The sequence below is a fragment of the Triticum aestivum genome, chromosome 4B, assembly GCF_018294505.1.
Source record: "Triticum aestivum cultivar Chinese Spring chromosome 4B, IWGSC CS RefSeq v2.1, whole genome shotgun sequence".
Taxonomy (NCBI): Eukaryota; Viridiplantae; Streptophyta; class Magnoliopsida; order Poales; family Poaceae; genus Triticum; species Triticum aestivum.
In genome coordinates, this window is record NC_057804.1 from 609,597,940 (window position 1) to 609,620,783 (window position 22,844).

The window sequence follows — 22,844 nt, forward strand, 5'->3', positions numbered from 1 at the left end:
ATCGGGAGGGGTGTGGCGTACCGCAAAACGGAGGAAACGGACCTCCTACGGTCGAAACGGGGGTCCTGTTGATCGGGAGGGGTGTGGTGTACCGCAAAACGGACGAAACGGACCTCCTCGGTCGAAACGGGGGTCCTGTTGATCAGGAGGGGTGTGGCGTACCGCAAAACAGACAAAACGGACTTGTGTTGGAGCGCTACGGTCGAAACGGGGGTCCTGTTCATCGGGAGGGGTGTGGCGTACCGCAAAACGGGACTCCACGGGATACTGTTCATCTCCACCATCGACCTCCTCCAGCCTCCACGGGCTACCGTCGACCTCCTCCAGCCTCCACGGGCTCCTGATCATCTAGCCTCCACCGCGCGCTACTCCACCGGCTACTGTTCAACCACCCCTCCATGGGAACCCCTCCACCATCTACTGTTCATCCAGCCCTCCACACCATGGGGTCCTGTTCATCCAGAGGCAACGCCACCGCTCACTATTCATCCAACCCCCCCCCCCCCCCGCAACACTCACTGTTCATCCAGAGAGGCAGCATCGATCGGCTTCAGTTAGCAGCAGTAGCGAAGGAATCGCTCGATCGGGTTTAGTTAACAGCCATCGATCAATCGCTCGGGTTCAGTAACGCGTAGCCTGCAGTGCAATCGCTCGGGTTCAGTTAGAGCCCAACACCTCCCACACACGCGCGTATGTGTACGAGAGAAACGTGCATCGCTCGGCCCCCGACCTCCCACCGTAACCGGGAACTCCCCGAAATTTCCTCGCCCTCGCTTCTACCACGGTTTTTTCCGTCATGGACGGCCCAAAGAATGTCATGCGGCTGCGTCTCTAGCCCGCCCAGGACAAAAAGCCCATTTTATGTGATGATTTTTGTCATAGAAGTAGGAGCCCACCACATCTATGATGATAGTGGGTTTTGTCACAATTATCGTCATAGAAGTGTCAAATGTATGACAGGAAAAAATTTTGTTCAGCCCAAAATGTCACGGATGTGTCTTTCTTTTGTAGTGCTTCGCGATCCAACCGATCCAAGTACCGAACATACGGCACCTCCGCGTTCAGCACACGTTTAGCCTGATGACGCCCTCATACTCTTGATCCAGTAGAGGCCGAGGGAGAGTTTCGTCAGCACGACGGCGTGGCGACGGTGATGATGAAGTTACCGGCGCAGGGCTTCGCCTAAGCACTACGACGATATGACCGAGGTGTGTAACTGTGGAGGGGGGCACCGCACACGGCTAAAAGATCAACTTGTGTGTTCTAGGGTGCCCCCCTGCCCCCGTATATAAAGGTCAAGGGGAGGCCGGCCGGCCCTCCTAGGGCGCGCCCCACAAGGGGAGTCCTACTAGCACTGCTAGTCCTAGTAGGATTCCACCAAGAGGGAGAGAGGGGGAAGGAAGGAGAGGGAGAGGGAGAAGGAAAGGGGGCGCCCCCCCCCCCCTTCCCTAGTCCAATTCGGACCCAAGGGGGAGGGGGCGCGCGGCCTGCCCTGGCCGCCCCTCTCTCTCTCTCCACTAAGGCCCATGAGGCCCATTAGTTCCCCCGAGGGGTTCCGGTAACCCTCCGGCACTCCAGTTTTATCCGAAACTTCTCCGGAACACTTCCTGTGTCTGAATATAGTCGTCCAATATATCAATCTTTATGTCTCGACCATTTCGAGACTCCTCGTTATGTCCGTGATCTCATCCGGGACTCTGAACAAACTTCGGTCATCAAAACACATAACTCATAATACAAATCATCATCGAAACGTTAAGCGTGCGGACCCTACGGGTTCAAGAACTATGTAGACATGACCGAGACACATCTCCGGTCAATAACCAATAGCGGAACCTGGATGCTCATATTGTCTCTTACATATTCTACGAAGATCTTTATCGGTCAAACCGCACAACAACATACATTGTTCCCTTTGTCATTGGTATGTTACTTGCCCGAGATTCGATCGTCGGTATCATTATACCTAGTTCAATCTCGTTACCGGCAAGTCTCTTTACTCGTTCCGTAATACTTCATCCTGCAACTAACTCATTACTAACAATGCTTGCAAGGCTTATAGTGATGAGCATTACCGAGAGGGCCCAGAGATACCTCTCCGAAACACGGAGTGACAAATCCTAATCTTGATCTATGCCAACCCAACAAACACCTTCGGAGAAACTTGTAGAGCACCTTTATAATCACCCATTTATTTTGTGACGTTTGGTAGCACACAAAGTGTTCCTCCGGTATTCGGGAGTTGCTTAATCTCATAGTCTGAGGAACATGTATAAGTCATGAAGAAAGCAGTAGCAATTAAACTGTAATGATCATAATGCTAAGCTAACAGGTGGGTCATGTCCATCACATCATTCTCCTAATGAGGTGGTCATGTTCATCAAATGACAACACATGTCTATGGTTAGGAAACATAACCATCTTTGATTAATGAGCTAGTCAAGTAGAGGCATACTAGGGACAATATGTTTTGTCTATGTATTCACACATGTACTAAGTTTTCAGTTAATACAATTCTGGCATGAATAATAAACATTTATCATGAAATAAGGAAATAAATAATAACTTTATTATTGCCTCTAGGGCATATTTCCTTCACCATCGCCCGTTGCACTCCGGGTCGTTGCGAGCAGGGTCGATACCAGCACCGCCTTGGATGGCTAGCATGATCTGACCGTACCACAATGCTGAACTGGGCGTCTGACAAAGCTTTGGCTGATACCACGACGTCGAGGCTCATAACTATTCTCGCGTGGTGGTTAGTGCGTAAAGGCCAGAGGCCAACTCAGAACAAATACACAAACCTTTAGTGTATGCTCGCGGTAACGAGCAGAGACTCATGATCGATGTGACCCCGTCGCCCCGTCTCATGGACTTGCGGCAAGGGCCCAGAATGCACGGCCGTGCTACGTAATTACCTCGCGGGTGCTCTCCGGGCCCGCCCAACTTTCACAATAACTCGGGGGTACCCCTCAGGGCCGACCCGACTTAAACAAATAGTCTCAAGTAAAGTTCAGGTAACTGTGTGTCCATAACATCAAGGGGGGATCCAAGGAACCACCCTCGATGGAATCCACTTGATGTATCGTCAAGCTAAACTTAGGAGGAATCACCCTCGGGGTTCACACTTGAGGTGTTGCACGACAGAGTTGTATCGGGAGTGGTGAAAGAGGAATCACCCTCGATTACCACGACCGAATAGCTACACTACAGAGTTATCATCAGGAGTGCGTTATGAGGTATCACCCTCGGCACTCGATAGTAGCTCTATAGAGTCGAGCAACAAAAGGGGCGTGATGTGATGTGAGGTGTCAGGCTCTGGTCATCGACCACGTTGATCGAGTCATCGATGATGAAGTAGGGCCAACAAGGACAAGGTGGGGGTCACTGATGGATCACTATCCAACATATGCTAAGCAGTTTAGGATAAGCAGGTAGGTAACAATAGCAGGTACAAAAGCAGGCTATGCATCAGAATAGGAGCAATCAATTACAGTAGCAAAATCTAATGCAAGCAAAAGAGAATGAAATGGGAGATATCGGGATGATCAAAAGGGGGGGCTTGCCTGAAAGCTCCGCACTCCACAGAAAGGGAAGAAGGTCGTCAGTGACGTAGTCGATCATAGTGGCATCAGCAACGCTCTCGGGGTCTACAGGAGAGAAGAGGGGGAAGAAACAGTAAATATAAAGCACACAAATGAAACACTAAGCATGACATGACGAAACGCGGTGCTAGGGGTGTTCTAACACGATGCTACACGATACCGGCGAAGGGTGATAACATCCAGGAAAAATCTCCCGTAATTAGGCATTTTTAGACAGACGAACCGGAGGGGGATGGTTTGATGTTCACTATGTTAGGGACGTGTGGCGGACGAACGGACCGCGTATTCGGATTCGTTCGTCGTTCTGAGCAACTTTCATGTATAAAACTTTTTCATCCAAGTTACTGATTATTTTATATGATTTTCCAAAATTTTAAATATATTCTGAAATTATTATTAAATCGAAGAAAGGTGAAATTGCTATGTGCACACAACAAAGTGCACATAGCAGGGCCATCGGAGGCTGACAATGGACCCCGTTGACCAGGTCAACTGTTGACCAGTTGACTGGTCAAATGGGCAGGGGCCCACATGTCAGTTTCTGATAGTGCCAACTAATTAACTAAATAGGTAATTAGACTAATTATGTTTAAATTAATCAAGTTAATTAATCATTTAACTAATTAATTGTTTTTTACATATCTTTTTTTAAGAAAGGGGCGTGGGGCCTCCTGGTCAGTGGGGCGGGGGGCTTAGCGGGCGACGGTTAACGGGGCAACGGGCGCTGGCCCAGGCCAGCGCAGATGTGTGCCCGCGCGGGCACAGGGACGAGGCCATGGCCGCGCCCGCAGCGGGAGTTGGCCGGCGAGCGGCGGCCGGCGGAGGCGACACCAGGGCGGGCACGCCCGAGCGGAGCGGGCGTAGCGCGGAGGCGGCGGGAGCAACAGCCGCAGCGCAGGGCTGGGCTGGAGCGGCAACAGTGTAGGGCGCAGGCGTGGGGCGGCGGTCGGAGCGAGGCCAGGATGAGGCAGCGCGGGACGAGGCCGGGTTGGCTGGCGTGCGGCTGGGCGGCAACGGCAAGGGGCGGCGCCGGCACGACGGAGCTCGGGTCTTCGGGCGTGGGCGCAGGGCTGTTCGGCTGCGGTGACTGGGGGGCTCGCGGGAGCGTGGGCCGCATCAGGAGGCAGCGACCACGCTGCTTGGCAGCAGCAGTGGCGGCAACAGGCGCGCAGCAGCAGTCAGCGGCGGCGGCGACGGCCAGAACCGGACGAACAGGGAGTCGAGCCTACAGGGTATGGCAATGGGTGCTGGTGGGTGTGGCAGGTTCCTGGGAAGCCTAGGAGCTCGCTGTCGTGCCTAGCAACGACGGACGCGGGCTGCAACGTGGCACACGACAAGGCAGACGACGGTGGGGTCGTGTCTAGGGGATGAGCGCGAGAGATAGAGGTGAGGGGAAAAGACAGAGGGCTCACAGCGGAGTTAACACGAGATAGGGGAAGCCGCTGCGGGTCGAAGCAGTGCAGACCGAGCGGTGGAGTGCGACTACCGTAGTCGAGGAAGATGATCCGATTGCGGCGATTCCCAGTGATCCAGCTCGCGGGTTTGTTAACTTGTGATGTATGTATGTACTTGTGTTGTACCTGTACTCCTTGTATTTTGGATCTGAGCCACGCTCGGGCCTGCGTGCCACTTCTATCGGGCTTGTAGTTAGGTTCCCGTGTATATCTTGTACTGCTGTGGGTGGGTAAATAGCTCCCGTGCGACGTCGTTGGTGTGAATTGTCTCTCATGCGACGTAGTTGGTTGTAATAGCCCTCATGCGACATCTGCGTTGGAAAAAATAGCTCCCATGCGACACTGCTGCCTAATCCAAAGACACATGTTTAAAACTCGAATCAGGTTAGCGGGACCCACAGCATGGGACCCACTAACTTATCCAACTCAGCATTGGTCAGGTGAGCGGGACCCACAGCGTGGGACCCACTAACTTATCCAGGTCAGCATTGGTACAAGAGGACACCGAGCCGTGCCCCGAGCCGTGCAACACCCGAGCCCATCCTCCCCCCCCCTCCCCGACCGTTGTTGTTCTTCTTCTCTGGCGACGACGGGCAGCAACGCCGTTCCGGGCCGCGACCTAGCAATGTCGAGCTCCGCTTCAGCCTCCCGCCGCTCATGGCCGCGCTATGGAGCAGTGCCCATGACAAGGTGCCCTGCATGCCCACGTATCGCACCCCTGAAGCGGCTAGTCACAACGACCGACAAGAATGGCAACCTTGGGCGGGAATTCGTGAAATGCGAGAGCAAACCAGAGCAGGGAAAGGTGAGATTTTACTTCTCAATATGCCAATTTTGGTTTTTGTCTCCCAATTTCATATTTGCCCATTTTTTCCCATCGAATTTGGGATTTAGGGTTCATCTTTCCGATTTCAAAAATTGAAGCAATGCACCCATTTTGAGTGGCTAGATGAGTACATAGAGCAGATTCAACTGGAGGGTGCATCAGGGGAGCTCAATTTACCGTTGGAGGCGGAGAAGTTGGGCAAGTTTGGATCGGGCGCATCTGGATCTGGGGCCCCTAGATCTGGCAATTCCATTGGGGGCGCCCGCCCTTCCATGGGTGCTACTGTGGGGGATGCAGGAGTGATGGCAGAGCTGAAGAAGTTGAACAAGCACATGAAGAAACTCATCGAATTGCAGAAGCAGGGCAATTTGATGGGCTGATGGCCGGACTTTTTTATGTTTGCGTAATTGTTCTTGCATTTGTTTATGTGATGATAATTAGTCGTAAGTGAATAGATTGGGCATCATTTGTAATCGTAATGATATGTACATTTGAATAAAAGTGTTGCGCTATACGAATTCAGCATGTCTTCTCCACTCTGTTTTGTTTCTTCAGTTCTTCAGTTCTTCAGTTCGTCATCGGTTTCAGTTTTAGTGGTAGAGGGAGAAAAGGAAAAAAAGGTTCGTCCACAGTTGCCCGAAAAGGCCAGGCCCATATAGAAGTTAGGCAGGGCCGAATAGAACATATCCTGGCCCATTGATAAAAGAAGTGTAGCTAGTGCAAAAAAAAGTGCACACGGTCATTGACATCGATATATCTTTTCGGCTTTAGGTTATTTCACAAATTTTAAGTTTCCTGCCTTCACCTTTTTTTAGATAACTCATTTGATAATTATTTGAGCTATTTTTATGCATAAGCTATCATGTCCGATTGTAGGGTCCCGTGTTGTTTCGGCTAAAACAAAAGGTTGGTTCTAGTTAGCAGTCTAACTTGCAGTCTTTGTGAACCAAAAAAGTTGCAATTGTTTGGTTCTAGTTTATTTCAACCAAGCACCATTTTTATTTTTATTTTTGATTTGTGCTATGGTGTTTTCAAAGTTTTTACTCGTGTGTTTCAACCGAGAAAGTTTGTGCCCCTCTCAAAAAAAGAAGACATCTAGTGTGCCCCTAGTAGCATCTCCTTACAACATAGAGGGGCATCCCCTTACAACATATAGTGCATAAAACATAAAAGGAAGATAATTAACTAGACACATGCTAACAACAACTTATATGATTGGATCATGTTTTAGTGCATTTTTTAGTTCACATGGCCACATAAATAAATGCAATGGAGAAACTTTGAAAACACCATAACACAAATCAAAAAAAATAGATAGCACTAGCCCGAAAAAACGTTAATAGATAGCACGATAGAGGGGCATCGGGTACCCTAGTAGCATAGATAGATAGAACATATAGAGGGGCATCCCCTTACAACATATAGTTCATAAAACATAAAACTAGATAGATAGAAGACACGGGCACACACGCCCGAACCAACACAAACACAAGCTAGATAGATAGAAAGACTCACACTCGAACAACTCCTTGGCCCCTCCTCCTTAGCCGGCGCCCCTCACTCGTCGTTCTCCGGCATCTGGTAGGGGAGGGTGTGCATGCCGTTGGGGTGAGGGAAGATGTGGTGGAAGTTGGTGAAGATGTTGTAGGTCGTGAACGCGATAAACTCGCATCCACACCAGAACACCTCGCCGAGGAGGTGGTGAGCGTCGTAGGGGTTGGTGAAGGTGACATAGAGGCCGATGACGAGGCCGTTGGCGTTGCCATCGTACTGCTCATGGAGGGAGGTGGCGGTAGCCGGCTTGGAGGAAGAAGCGAGACAACTCTCTAGGGCCCCTCCACCTTGAGATGGCCCACACCCTCAGGCTATTCTCGACGATGACTCCGGCCGGGTACTCCCTCTCCGGCACGGTGCGAGGGCGACAGTAGGTAGGGCCGTTGAACTGCATGGTGGCTCGAGTGGTGGATTTGGCTCAAAAGGAAGAAGCGGGGGAGGCTTGAGAGATGAGTGTGAGAGGGATGAGGAAATGGTGCCCTTTTATAGCCGCGTTGCAGCCGTGGTCAATGTGTACACGGTGCCTTCTCGATCGTTTTCTCTTCTCCGTTCGTATTGGCATAAGTAATTGCGGGCATTAATTCAAAAACGGCGGGCAGAGCATCCAAAGAGGCACCGGCGGCATAGGCGAGATGCATCGTTTCGTGCACTTGCATCGGCGGTGACGCCGTGTGGGAAATAGGCACGTTCATCCGCGCGTGACACTGAAAAAGGAGCTGCACCACCGACGCGTTTGTCCCGTGTCTCAGGTTCAAACATGCATTTGTTAAAATAGCTTGGATGCGACGTACCTATATGTTGCGCCCCTGCCGTGCTTTACTGCGTCGATGCGTGCATGCAAGCCCGCATGCAAATGCCTAGGCTGTGTCACAGCGTTCACGAGCACAGAATAGCTAGGCTGCGATGTTGCATGGCATGCATGGGACAGGGATGGCCCACATGTCATTGACCCTCTCGCATGGAGCCCATCCCCCCCTCTCGACGGCCGTGCGCACGTACGCCAGGCTCTGCCGGGCCCGATCCGCTGGGCCCAACGGTCACTGAGATGCTCCCCCGCTCAACGTTATCTGTTCGTCAGAGAGAAAAAACGGTGGCCAATCAGATTGGAGAATCAGGGCTCCCACGGATCGCCCCCGCGGAATCCTTCTAGAAGGCCTATCCGACGGTCGTAGTTTGGCGTTAGGGTTAGATCGACGGTGGACGTTTGGCGCTAGGGTTACATGGGTTTTGGAGGCAGTCAACGGGGTTTTGAAAGGTTTGACCGAACATTCAAATGTGTATAACTAATTCAAAAATATCTAAAAAATGAAAAACCTGCGCATATAGTCTTTTTATGTTACATAGTTACGATATAAAATGATAAACTTGATCTAATGATCTTTGCATGAAAAAACCTTCACAAATTGGACTATCTCGACTGAGGTTGCATAGAGTTCAAAGGAGTGAGAAGAGGGTTTGAGGTTTTGAAAATGCAAAAAAATCAAAAACCTCACCTTAGCTTCATTTTGGAGTGACTAAGGAGGATCTGAAGTTATTTTTTCATTTTTAAATTTTTAAACTTGTTGTATTGCTGACTTTGTATTAAAGGGTGTTTTTTCAAAAATAAATTAAATAATATGAATACTTATTCAAAAAAAGGTGAGACTTCGTATTGATCCTATATAGGTATAATATAAGCTAAGAAAATCTTTTTGGGTGATTTTGAGAAGGTCAAAAAAAACTTGCTTAGAAATGGGGCCGTTTTCCCTTACTTTGGAGCCTGTTTGGACAACATTTTCAGTGACTATGAGTTGGACTTCACAAAAAGGGTTGGATTTATGAACTAAAGTGCATAGTAGTACATAAAACAATGCAACATCACAGAACAAACCTTCATCGCTGCCCCTCCAGTAGATATTGATGGTATTCGTGAGCCTGTTTCTGGTTCTTAATGAGCCCCAAATATATTGGAGATAGGTTCAAATTTGAATCTCGGTTCAAATTTGAATTTTATTTCAAGTCAAATCAACATCATAGCACATAAGTTTTCACATGAAAGAACATAAGTTTTCACATCAAATGACAACAAACTTAGGTTTTCACATCAAATTTGAATGATTTCGACTCTATTTCTTTTGCTTCTTTCTACCACCCGATTTCTTCTCCTTTTTTCCACCGTTTGGTTCCACGGCGCATAGTTTGTTGATGCTGATGCTCTTGCTTTTTGGCCCCTTGGTTTTCTTGCCAACTCCACTAGGCCCCCTCAACTTTTGCACCTGACCATGTCCCACTTCTTCAGTTTGCACTTCTGCAGATTGAGTAGATGGCACACATTGTTCAACTACTTCAGTTTGCAACTCAACACTTGGCAGCACAACCTCCAAACATGGCAACACAGCTGTCAAAGCAGATTCGCATGGCAGCACAACAGTTGCTTCATCTGCAACAGTTTCAGATTGCCCTAGCGCCTGCAAAACAGATTCAGTATGCATCACATCGTCCAAAACAGAAACACTTAGCTCATGTTCAGCAGTAACAGTTTTAGTTTGCTCCATATCTTTGTCACCAAACATTATCTGCTTAGTGCTCTTCCTTCTAAAGCCATTGAGTCTTGCTTTTTTCACTGGCCAGCATTGTTCAACAACAAGAGGTGGGGCTTTTTCTGCACGCTCCCTCCTAAAAAATAAAGCATTTGACTTGGTTAGATACTAGAACAAGTAGCAAAATCAAAAACTTGCAAAAACAGTAACATAAACATACTTTGGCCTCTGAGGAGTGTAGATGCATTTGGATGAACCAATTATGTGCCCAAGTACCTCACACAACTTGCACCTATTTTGTTACCTTTTTGAGCCCTTTTGGGCTTATCATTCTTTTCCTTTCCTTTTTCCCCTTCTTACTACAACCACCTTTCTCAAACCAAGCTTTGAATCTGCTCTGTTTTGGCCTCCCAGCCTTTCTTCTAGTGACAGGGGGACACAAGGTAAATTCTATTTCCACCTCAGGCCACTGAGATTGGTCAGTCAGTGCAGGAATTGGACTTGCATATGCAGCTTTGAATTTTTGTACTGAATAATACTCATGCAAATATGGGTGCATATTTAACCTGGGTTTAGATGCCAAAAAAGTATGGAATGCTCACATGGTTTTCCAGTGTGTTGCCACTCTTCGCAAGTGCACTCATGCAACTCAGTATTTACCATATGCCTCTTGCCACTCTTTGTATCTCTAACTTCAACACCCCATAAGGAAGATTTCTCAACAGATAGATGTGAAAGATTTCTACTCCCGTTGACCACCTATTGTACCACTGCTGGAAGCTTGTCCCCTTCCAAAATATTAGCAATTTTTCCTCTCAACTCCCACAAACGCATGATCATGATCCTTATTTGGTCCACCATGTCATGCACAGGCAAGTCTTTCAAATCCTTCACTTTGTTGTTAAAACTTTCTGCCAAGTTGTTATTGATATGATCACATTTTATGGCAGTATTAAAACCTGATCTATACCACAACAGAGAATGGTGGGTGTTCAACCATGAAGCAAATTCATTATCACTACATGATGCCAATATCTTACCAAGGTGATAGGAATGTGTCTGTCTGGTGTAGGATCTTGCTGCTGGCCACATGCGCCCAAATTCATCTCCTCTGAAATTTTTTATCAGATTCATCCACATATGTCCAAAGCACTCCCTCTGCTCAGCATGGGGGAAAACATTTTTTACTGCATTTTCCAACCCTTTACATGCATCTGTGTGGATGGCCAAAGGAGAAACTGGCCCTATGCATCTTTTCAGTTGCATCATGAACCATATCCATGATGCCTCTGTCTTTGATTGAAACATTCCTATTGCAATTGGGAACATCCAGTTGTGTCCATCTAGAGCATTGCATGCAGCCAACTGACCATTCCACTTTCCAGTCAAAAAAGATGAGTCTATGCTCAAATATGGACGACAACCTGCTTTGAATCCATCTATGCAAGGCTTCAAACACATAAAAAACTTGCTGAATAAAACCTTGCCATCCTCTGTTATCTCTATATCTATCTCCACCACACTCCCAGGTGACCTCTTCTCCACCTCTGCTTTAAAACTATACAACATCCTAAACGTATTTGCCCAGTCACCATACAATGATTTCATGGCCCTTTGTTTTGCTTTCCACACTGTGGTATATTGCAGCTGGATGGGGTACAGCTTCTCCAAGTCAACTTTAAGCCTCTTTGCAGTAGTGTTTGGAGTCTTGGCTAAAATAGGAGTAATCTTCTCTGTAACCCAAAGTTGTGATGTCATCTTTGAAACTCTCTATGAAGTGGTCATACATGTATGCTAGTGTGGTATTTGATTTACCCTTATTGTACTTCCATCAGGTTGTAGTCTGGCAGACAAGTACCATTTGCAAGGATTGCCACCACCATCATAACCTTTGCACCGAGCATAAAATTTCTTTCGATCAGTCCACATAGTCTTGGCATCAAACTCTTTTTTCACTGCATAGGTCCTGAAAGACATCCTAAACTCCTTCATGCTTGGTCACAACTTTACCACCTCAATAACTGGGTTCTCTTTGTCATACAAACAAACCAGCTCATTATCATCTGCATCATCCACATCATCTGCAGTCTCTCTCATCAGTTGTTCTTCATCCTCATTTGCATTTCTAGGGCCTGCGTTACCATCAGCAGGCAAAGAACTGTCATCCTTCTCCTTATGTTTGTCATCAACTTGAATGCCAAACATTTCGGCCATATCAATGTCAGATATTGGTGTAATGACCAAATCTGTTTTTTCATTCAACTCTACTACATTCCAGTCAACAACAATCTTCCTAGCACCATGGGTTCCCTCCTCTCCATCTGCATCAATCCCTGTATCTTCAGCTACTATAGTCGGTTCAGTCAACAATGCCAACATCTTCTTTTGTGAAACCCATTCATCATCTTCCACCTGTGCAGCCATCTTTGAAGGCACATAACCAACTCTGGAATGAGTTTGCAGATCAATTAGCTCTGCATAAAATGTTACTTGTTTGCTTGCCCACCCTTCTTGCTGATCAATTTCAGCAACCATGGATTCTCCATCTTCAATTCTCACATATTCACCATTATAGTTATCGAAACGTTGCAGAGATACCTCTTGTTCTGGACCCCAAACAATACTCCCCAATTCTCTCCACCAATTTGCCCACGGCCTTCTCCTTAATGCTCTCCAATTCCTGGGGATCAACATCTGCAAATTCAACATCCAACCTCACGGTGGTATCTCTATCAATGTCTTGGACACTGCCATCACTGAGCTTGGCTTTACAGGGAAAAAATTCCACTATAATTGCGAATGTGGTGGCAGAACCTGAACCTCCCCTGTTTTGTCAATGGCAGGCAGCGACAGTCACTACCAAATCGAGTCCGATTCTAAATCGCCAAGAAAAGAGGGTGGCATTACAAATTTGAAGCATTGTCTCCTCGTTCCATCTCATCCAGCCCTCGCTCCATCTCCTATCCAATCGAGATTCTAAAACGCCAAGAAACAGGGGTAGCATGAGGCCCCAGATTTATCCAAAATTCAGTGGAATGGGAGTAGTGTTTGGAAAATACTCACTCACAATAGCCGCTGCAGAGAAAGGCGCTCCACCACCGGGCCGTGGAGAAGAAACAGCCCCCGGATCCAATAGAGCCCGATTCTAAATCGCCAAGAAACAGAGGGGCAGCATGAGGCCACAGATCCCCCAAAATTCTGGGGAGTGGGACTAGGGTTTCGGGCTCACCTCGCAATAGCTCTGCCGCTGTTGTGCGCTCCACCACCGCGGAGAAGAAACCGCTGCCGGAGAAGAAGCTTATGGTGGCGCCGCTCGCCGAGTCCAGCACGGGCGAGTCGAGCATGGTCACACAGTCACCGGTCGAGTCGTGGACGGTTGACTCTTCTACGTGGCCCTAGGTGGACCCCACCAGTCAAAGCACATAACCCCGAGTGTCCTAACCAAACCTCAGCCTAACTAACAGCCAACTAGCCGCGTAAATGGGTTGTCTTGCTTGAGCTATTTATGCGTTCGGAGACGTCGCATGAGAGCTATTACAGCCAACTAAGTCACATGAGAGACAATTCACACCAACGACGTCGCATCGGAGCTATTTGCCCGCTGTGGGTGGAATCAACACAGAGAGCATTTCCATCCTTCTGCTTGGTATCAGACTCCAGGAAACCCCATGGCCGAGAACTCCTCTTCCTCCACCTCCCCGGCCACCAGCTCCGCTACCTCGCAGGGTGCCCTTTCCCCTCGGCTACCAGCGGCGGCACCACCGCCGCCCTGAGCACCTCATCCCCCTTTGTCTTCGGGACAGCCTCTTCCTCCAACAACGGCTCTTCTCCCTCCACCGGTACTCAGTTTGCCCTTCTTTTCTCTTCCCCGATGCCGCCGCTCTCCTTCAACACCACGCCCTCTACCCACCCCATCTTCCGCGACAGCATTCAGAATCACATCAAATTTCTTCTCAACCCCGATGACCACAATTATCACAAATGGAAGTATTTCTTTCTCCTCGTCCTCCTCTGCTATGGCGTCACACAGTTCATCGAGCACCCACTGCCTCCCAATGCCACTGCTCTCCACCGCGAGATCGATGCTCACCTTGTGCTCTGGATCTACTCCACTCTCGCCGACACCCTCGTTGACCACGTCGTCAGGGCCACCACCACCTTCGATCTCTGGCATCGCATCAGAGACTACTTCCTGGCGAATCGTGCGGCTCGCTACATGACACTGAATCGGCAATACCGCAACCTCAAACAATGCACGCCGCATGAAGCTTCTCACCGCCGGTTTGGCCGACATCGACCACGCCGTCACCGAGGTGGATCTTACCACCTAGTTCCTTCACGGTATTGACAAACGGCTCGACACCATTCGTGTTGTCCTGGGCGACATCGTCCCTCTACCGCTGTTCGAGACGGTCTTCTCGCGCCTGAAGCTCGCCGAGGAAAACCTCGCCCAGCACGTGGCTGACGAGCCCGTCCCCATCCTCCGGCACCGCCTCCACCCCTGGCGCCTCCTCCAGCACTCGCCAGGGCGACTGCGGCGATCGCAGCTCCGATCGCGGCAACGGCTTCCCGCAGGACCGCAGATCTGGCAACCACCAGGATGGTGACCGCGGCGGCCGCGGGCGCGGTCGTGGGCATGCGCGTGGCCGCGGCGATCTGGGCGGTCGCAGCGCTGCTCCTCCCATGTCGTACAACCCGTACATGGGCTTCTTCGCCCCCTACGGCATGGCCCTGCCCTGGGTCCCTCCGAACGCTACCGACGTGCTCGGTCCTCGGCTTGGCTCCCACGCGTAGGCTTACCAGATGCAGTTCTCCGGCTACCCCGCGCCTCCCCAGCAGTAGCCGCCGTGGGACCACCTCGCCATGCTCCAAGCCTCCTACAGCGCCTCCGGCTTCCCCAACAACAGCGCCGCTCCCTTCGAGTGGTACCTCGACAGCGGCGCTGCCTCCTACGTCACCGGCAATTCTGGTAACCTCACCTTCTCGAATTCTTCTTTAAAGCAACCTTTCTCTAGCATTGTTGTTGGCAATGGTACACATCTTCCCATCCATGCCACCGGTTCCACCACTCTTCACCCCCACAAATTTCATATTCGCGACGTGTTATTTTCCCCTAATGTAGTCACCAGCCTCATCTCCGTACGACAGTTCACCAAAGACAACTCGTGCTCTATTGAATTTTACCCCTTTGGCTTTCTTGTGAAGGATCTACGCACCAGGAGGGTTCTCTTGATCTCCGCTAGCTCCGGCGATCTCTATCCGTTCTTCGGGAATAACAAGACTCGGTGCACCGTCCTTTCTACCACCGTCTCCACTGCCGACGTGTGGCATCGCCGGCTTGGCCACCCTAGTCCACAGATGCTGTCTTCATTAGCTACTCAAGACTTTCTTCCTTCATGTAATAACAATGCGCACACGCCATGTACTGCATGCCAACTTGGCCGTCAGCCACGCCTTCCCTTTCCTTCTTCTAGTAGCCGCACTTATGCTCCCTTTGAACTTATTCATTGTGATCTATGGACAAGCCCGATTGTAAGCTTCTCTGGTTATCAATACTATTTGGTTCTACTTGATGATTACACACACTTCTCCTGGACATTTCCACTCCACCACAAGTCGGACACCTCTTCCACTCTGCTGCGTTTCTTCTTGTTCGTTCGTACCCAATACAATGTAATCATTAAGGCCCTCCAATGCGACAACGGTGGCGAGTTCATCAACTCCACTTTACGTTCATTCTTCTCTACCAACGGCATCACCTACCGCTTCTCCTGCCCTCACACCTCGCCACAAAATGGGAAGGCCGAACGCTTAATCCACACTACAAACGATATCGTCCGTACTCTCCTTCTTCAAGCTCATTTGCCTCCACCCTTCTGGGTCGAAGCCCTACACACCGCCACCTACCTACTAAACCGTAGACCTTCCCGTGCCATCCATGATCACACCCCCTATTACATGCTTCACGGCATTTTTCCCACTTATGATCACCTACGCGTGTTTGGGTGTCTTTGCTTCCCTAACCTCTATGCCACCTCCCCTCACAAACTTGCTCCACGCTCCACGCGTTGCATCTTCTTAGGTTATCCACTTGAGCACAAAGGCTACAGATGCTACGACCTCACTACGCGTCGTGTCATCGTGTCTCGTCACGTCATTTTTGACAAAAGTGTTTTTCCCTACGCTCCAGCCACACCGTCGCTCTCAAACCCCCCGGCCACACGCGATCCCGCACGGATCCCCTCACCTGGCGTCCTGGATTCCCTGCCCAGCTCCCTACCTACCTTGTACCCGGCCCCGCCAAATCTACCTGACGTGACCCCCCCCCCATGCACGCCAATCCCAGCCCGCCTGCCTACCGACAGCTCGGCCCCACCCTCCACATGCAACACGCCCACGCGCTCCCCTGCCTCCACTCCCGCACGATCCTCCTCGGGCCGCACGCCTACCGCACCCACCCCGCCTGTTCCCTCGGATCACGCGCCCAACCCGCCTGCTCCCTCGGATCGCGCCCCCACCAACTCTGACGCATCCTCCTCGGATCCCGCACCCGTCAGCCCCACACAATCCTCCTCTCATTCCGCGCCCACCACTCCCGTTCAGCCACGTCTACCTGCACATGCACGTCCAATTAAGCCTCCACGCAACTCGCATAAAATGAAAACACGAGCCAAATCGGGTTTCTGTCAGCCCAAACGCCTTTTTCTTTCCACCACACCCCCTCACATCTCCCCTATTCCCACAACTTACCGCTCCGCTCTCAAAGACCATAATTGGCAACGTGCAATGTTAGATGAATACAATGCTTTAATCAACAATTCGACTTGGTCTTTGGTTCCCAAACCTGCAGGTGTCAACGTGGTGACCGGCAAGTGGTGGGTGGTCCGTGCTTCACATAAAAGGAGGGAGTCGACTATGATGAGACGTTCAGTCCGGTCGTCAAACCAGCTACTATTCGAGTTGTGCTCAGTCTTGCCGCTTCACAATCCTGGCCCATCCACCAACTCGATGTCAAGAATGCATTTCTTCATGGCGACCTCAAGGAGACAGTGTATTGTGCTCAACCTGCCAGTTTTGTGGACACCTCTCGACCGGATCATGTATGTCTCCTTCACAAATCCCTCTATGGGTTGAAGCAAGCTCCTCGCACCTGGTTCCACCGGTTTCGGTCATTCCTCTTGTCCCTCGGCTTCCACGCCTCCAAGAGTAATTCCTCTCTCTTCATTCTCCACCATGGTGCTTCGGTTGCATACTTGCTAGTCTATGTTGATGACATTATCCTCACTGCTAGCTCCAACCATGCTCTCAACCACATCACCCACTCCCTCAAACGCGAGTTCTCCATGACCGATCTAGGTGAGGTCCATCATTTTCTAGGCATCAACGTCACACCAAACCACCATGGCTTGTTCTTATGCCAACAACAGTATGCCCTAGAAATCCTTGATCGTGCCAAAATGCTCAATTGCAAGCCAGTCTCCACGCCCATAGACACCCACTCCAAGCTTTATGCTCTTGACGGTTGCCTCTTGGACAATCCTACCACCTACCCGAGCCTTGCCGGCGCCCTCCAATACCTCACACTCACTAGACCGGACATCTCTTATGCGGTTCAGCAAGTGTGCCTCTTCATGCATGCCCCTCGCGACTCTCACATGCAGCTTGTCAAGCGCATCCTAAGGTACTTGCGAGGCACCAGTCACTATGGCCTGCAGCTCTACAAGTCCACCTCTCATGACCTAGTGGCTTACACCGATGCGGATTGGGCAGGATGCCCGGACACACGCCGGTCCACATCCGGTTTTTGTGTCTTCCTCGGACGCAACTTGCTGTCCTGGTCATCCAAGCGACAAGCAACTGTATCCCGTTCGAGTGCGGAGGCCGAATACCGTGGAGTCGCTAACTGCGTCGCCGAGTCGTGTTGGCTACGCCAACTCCTTCATGAACTCCGGCGACCCCCTTCCAGTGCAACCATTGTCTATTGTGACAACATTAGCGCCTCCTATATTGCTTCCAACCCCGTCCAACAGCAACGTACAAAGCATATCGAGATTGATCTCCACTTTGTCCGCGACCGTGTGGCACTTGGCGAAGCTCGTATCCTCCATGTCCCATCTAGCTCACAGTTCGCTGACTTGTTCACCAAAGGCTTACCATCACAAGTTTTTCATGAGTTCAGAGACAGCCTCAACGTCCATCCAAATGGAGTTCCGGCTGAGGGGGGTGTTAACTTGTGATGTATGTGTGTACTTGTGTTGTACCTGTACTCCTTGTATTTTGGATCTGAGCCACACCCGGGCCTGCGTGCCACTTCTATCGGGCTTGTAGTTAGGCTCCCGTGTATATCTTGTACTGTTGTGGGTGGAATCAACACAGAGAGCATTTTCATCCTTCTGCTGGGGTTCCGTGTAGATGACGAAGATGAAGACATGGGCCTCCTGGACATAGTTGAGCGGCGAGGGGAGGCTCCGGAGCACACAGATGATGACGATGAGGTGGCGGCGGCTATGGGTGGCTCCAGATCGGGGGGGGGGGGAGGGGACGAGGCAAGGGGGAGGAACGGGGCTAGGATTCAATGTGGGGAGGGAGAGAGAGCCAGGGCAACCTTATCCACCTCGGAGGCGTCGCGGATGGACGACCATGGCTGCGGGATGCCTCCCACGACCCGTGCCTCGTGTACAGAGGAGGGAGATGAGTGGGGGGAGGTGGGCTGGGCCTTCCCTTTTGCTAGATGGGCCATAGTGCCAGTAGATTAGGTCCTCTTCTTCCTCTTTCTCTTTTCTCTTTTCTTTAAATTTCTACCAATGATTTCTATTTAGCCGCTATAGCAAATGAATTTAGTTAAGCTTGAAATTTGGCACAAAATTCAAGCACAATATTTTGGAGTGGCACATAAATTTTTGAGTCATTTGGAAACTCATAAGTATTTATTTATTTTGAAAAGGTTACGTTTGTTGCAGTTGGACCACTTTATATTTTACTAGAGACTAACCGAAGAGCCAAATGAAGTTTGATGATCATGCAAAAATATACTAAAATTTGAACATTTTAGTTTTCATGTTTGACAAAATTTAGATTTTTGACTTTAAACTCGGTTTTGAATTTGAATTGTGATTTGGATCAAGCGAAGATTAGCAACAGTAAGAGTGATGACCTGGTATCGTTAGCAGAGGTTACTGTAGCTTAATTACCCAGGCGTCACATCATGCTTCCTCCATCCCAATTCAAACATTGGTTTTTGCGGAAGTTAATTCTTCACAAACTTTAACCGATGAATATCTATATGTACAATGCTAAGTATATAGAATATCTATATGTACAATGCTAAGTATATACGATGTGAAAATGTATTTCATGATGAACCCGATGGTATTGATTTTTCTCTATTTGTACCCTCTATCTCTACACAGGTGGGGAAATCATTTTTTTAAATTTTTAGGTGATTTTCTCTTTTCTTTTGTATGCACCCAATGACTTTTTTAGGGCCATACACCCAATGACTAAGTTGACTAAGTTTGTTTTGTGAGACAAGCCCAATTACCTTTTTTTTACAAATAGCCCAATGACCGAGTTGGGGCACCCCTATGTCTCGCCTTTACCGAGATGGGTAGGAACCCTCACTGAATGGGAGACCGAGATGGGCCGGCCCAGGAGCGCGGGAGGCCACAACCTCCTTTTTCTAAAAAACAAATGTTTTCTGTTTCTTTTTTGCTTTTGTTTTTTAATTTTGTTTATACTTTAAAATATTCAAAATATATATGTAACAAAAAACTCTATAAAAACATTTGGAAAATTTTGACCAAGCATTTGAAATATGTTAAATGTGTGTAGAAAAAAATATTTATCATGTATACGAAGAATGTATAATTTTTTTGATCATGTACTAAAAAAATGTTAATCAAACATTTGAATTTTTTTGAACAAGTATTTGGAAAATGTTAACTGTGTATTGAAAAAATGTTGACCATGTATTAAAAAATGATGAATTTTTATTAGGTAGATAGAAATGATAACTAAGCATTTGAAATAATATGGATTAAGTATTTTCAAAATGGTGATGAAGCATTTGAAAAATGTTAAATATTTATAGAAAAAATGTTAACCATGTCTCTTCTCTACTCCTATAAAAACCCGAGTTGGTGGTGATGGTGTGCCTGCCATCCCTCAATTATGGCCATCGGATCTAAATCCAACGCTAGCTGGGCAATCTGTGGCAATTTTGCAAAAAACCGCCCGCCACTCCTCCTCTGTTTGCATATGACTCCTTGTATCTCCTGTTCAGTCCATCTCCCCCTGCCTCATCTGTCCATCTGAGAGAAAAAAAAGGGAGGGCGTGGAACGATCTGGAGAGGTGTCGTGCTGCTGTTGGTGTCGGCGCTATCCACCCCAACACTCATGCCCCACCGCCGACCACCACCACGACGCCCCACCTCCTCGCCGTCTCCTCCGTCCCAACGTCGATCTTGGCAAGTACGCGGCCGAGTGCCGACGCCATCCTTGCCCCGACACCTCCGCTGCCTCCTCTGTTTCTTTCAACAGCCTTACCGTCCACCCCCGTCCTCATAGCTGTCTCCTCCGTGCCGTCCCCGCCTCTTCCAACGCCATCCTCCGCAAGTAAGCCACCGGCTGCGCGCTGCTCATCCACGGCGGCGCCGCCACCACCTACTGCTATTCTCCCCTGATGCGCTACACGGCTTGTTCTGTTGTGATGGTTGAGGTGGGGGTGCTATGCTGGACTACTTCCTCTCCATCTCTAATCTCTTCCCGTCTACATTCTTTTATATACAACTTCTGGTCGGATCTCTAGCCGCCAGACCCTAACCAAGGATGGGAGTAGTGTGAGCGTATTTGCAATTTTGCTTGGCTGCCTGTAAACGCTCAACTCAATGCACTAGGAAGAATCAGATCTTTTTTTGCCGTAGTATCTGGGGATGTTTTGGGAATAAAACAAGAATTGATTGTTTCTTACTTTTCATTCTAGCAATTCTTCTGTACAAATAAGATATAACCACTGAGTTTACAATGACAGCCAAATAGGCTGCATTATTTAGATTAACATATAATGGTGAATTGGTTGTAGTTAAAAATGTAAAGTATTAGTTCCTTTGGGACAGTTAAGTTTGATTAGATAATCTGATTTTACTTATAGATGGTAAAAAAAAAGCATGTTTTTCTTTGTTTAATATTCACCCTGGTATCTCGGGTGCCTTTTAACCAGAATTTGGACACAGGATAATATTTGTCCTTTTCCACTTATTTTTTCAACAACGGGTGTTGATATATATGGTCAAGGTTTACTAGAATAGCACACTGATATATACCAACAATATGTAACTTGGGATTAAGTTTGGAGAAAATACAACACTTGGGTGGTCCAGGTAGCTTGTTAGTAGTTACCACTGTAATGTATTCGTTGCATAGCCTGAAGCTTTTTATTCTTTGGCATTCTGGTTTAGTGTTGATTAGACTAGGAAATCAAGATGTCAATATACATAAAGGCATGATTTTCAAACTCTGCTGGCCTTTTAGGATTACGTTACATTGAAACAGAGGATAATGCCTGCCCTTGATATATTGTCTTCTCTCCTACGTGTTGTCTCCTAATTTTTGCTACCTATTCCAGCTTCGTATGGAACTTCACTGTACTTGATTCTGTGGTGGATCGGCTTGTTTTAGAAGAGTTGGTTAGACAGAAATTCTCCAAGCTAGGTTTGTTATATTTCCCTTTATATAAAATCGCATGACTTCGTCAGGCATATGCACATATATACTTAGTATCAGCTCAAACTACACTTGGATTTTTTGTTTTCACCAAATCACTGAAATTTTTGAAAAACGATGATTTACATGGCAGGTCAAAAAGATATTCGATAAGCTTAGGAGTTTTCAGGAGAAACCCTTGGATTTAGGTGTGAAGCTGAAGAACTACAAGGTCAAGAAAGCAGCAGGTCTTATGCCCCACACTGCAAGGGCTCGAAGTGGAGCCAGAGATGACGAGACCGAATTAGATTTTTGTGCATTATATGGTGTCTTGGCAGATTTAGATTCCTATTAAAAATGATACCATTTTGTTTATGTTGACTACTATTTCATGGTTGCAAGGCAACAACCGCTAGAACATATTCTGTAATTTAGCATGTTCAGCGCAGTCTGGTTGTGAGTAGATGTATTTTAGTTAAGGAATATGTGTGCTTGTGGGCACTTGCAGTTTAGCATTTCGTCAAATATTGCTCAGTTGTTCTCCTGTAGTTATTTGATTACTATTCGACCTACATCACTTGCAAATATTTATGTTGCTAATTTTCCTTTTTTTTTGGTAGGTTCGACGAGAAGTCGGTATATGATCTAAATGTTTGGCTTAGAAGAAGGATTTTATTGGTTGGAAACGTATGTTTGATTGTGCTAAATGTGTACCTATCAACTATATGACATCGATTTGATCAATGTCTAGGTACATTCTTGTGTTTTCTATATTTTGTGATTCCGCAACTATATGACATCGATTTGATCAATGTCTTGGAACATTCTTGTGTTTTTTTTATTCTTTTGTGATTCCCTAGCGTAGCACGGGCATCTTACTAGTATTAAAAAATGATTCAATTTTTTGACCATGTATATAAAAATGTGAATCGGGCGTTTGAAAAAAATTGAACAATTATTTGTAAAATGTTGATCAAGCATTTGATAAATTTTAAATATGTATAGAAAAAATGTTGACCATGTATTAAAAAATGATTATTTTTTGATAATTTATATAAAAAACAGTTAATCAAGCATTTGAAAAAAATATTGAATAAGTATTTGAAAATTTTTAATCAAGCATCTGGAAAATGTTAAATGTGTATAGAAATTTTTTTGACCGTGTGTTAAAAGTTAATATTGCATA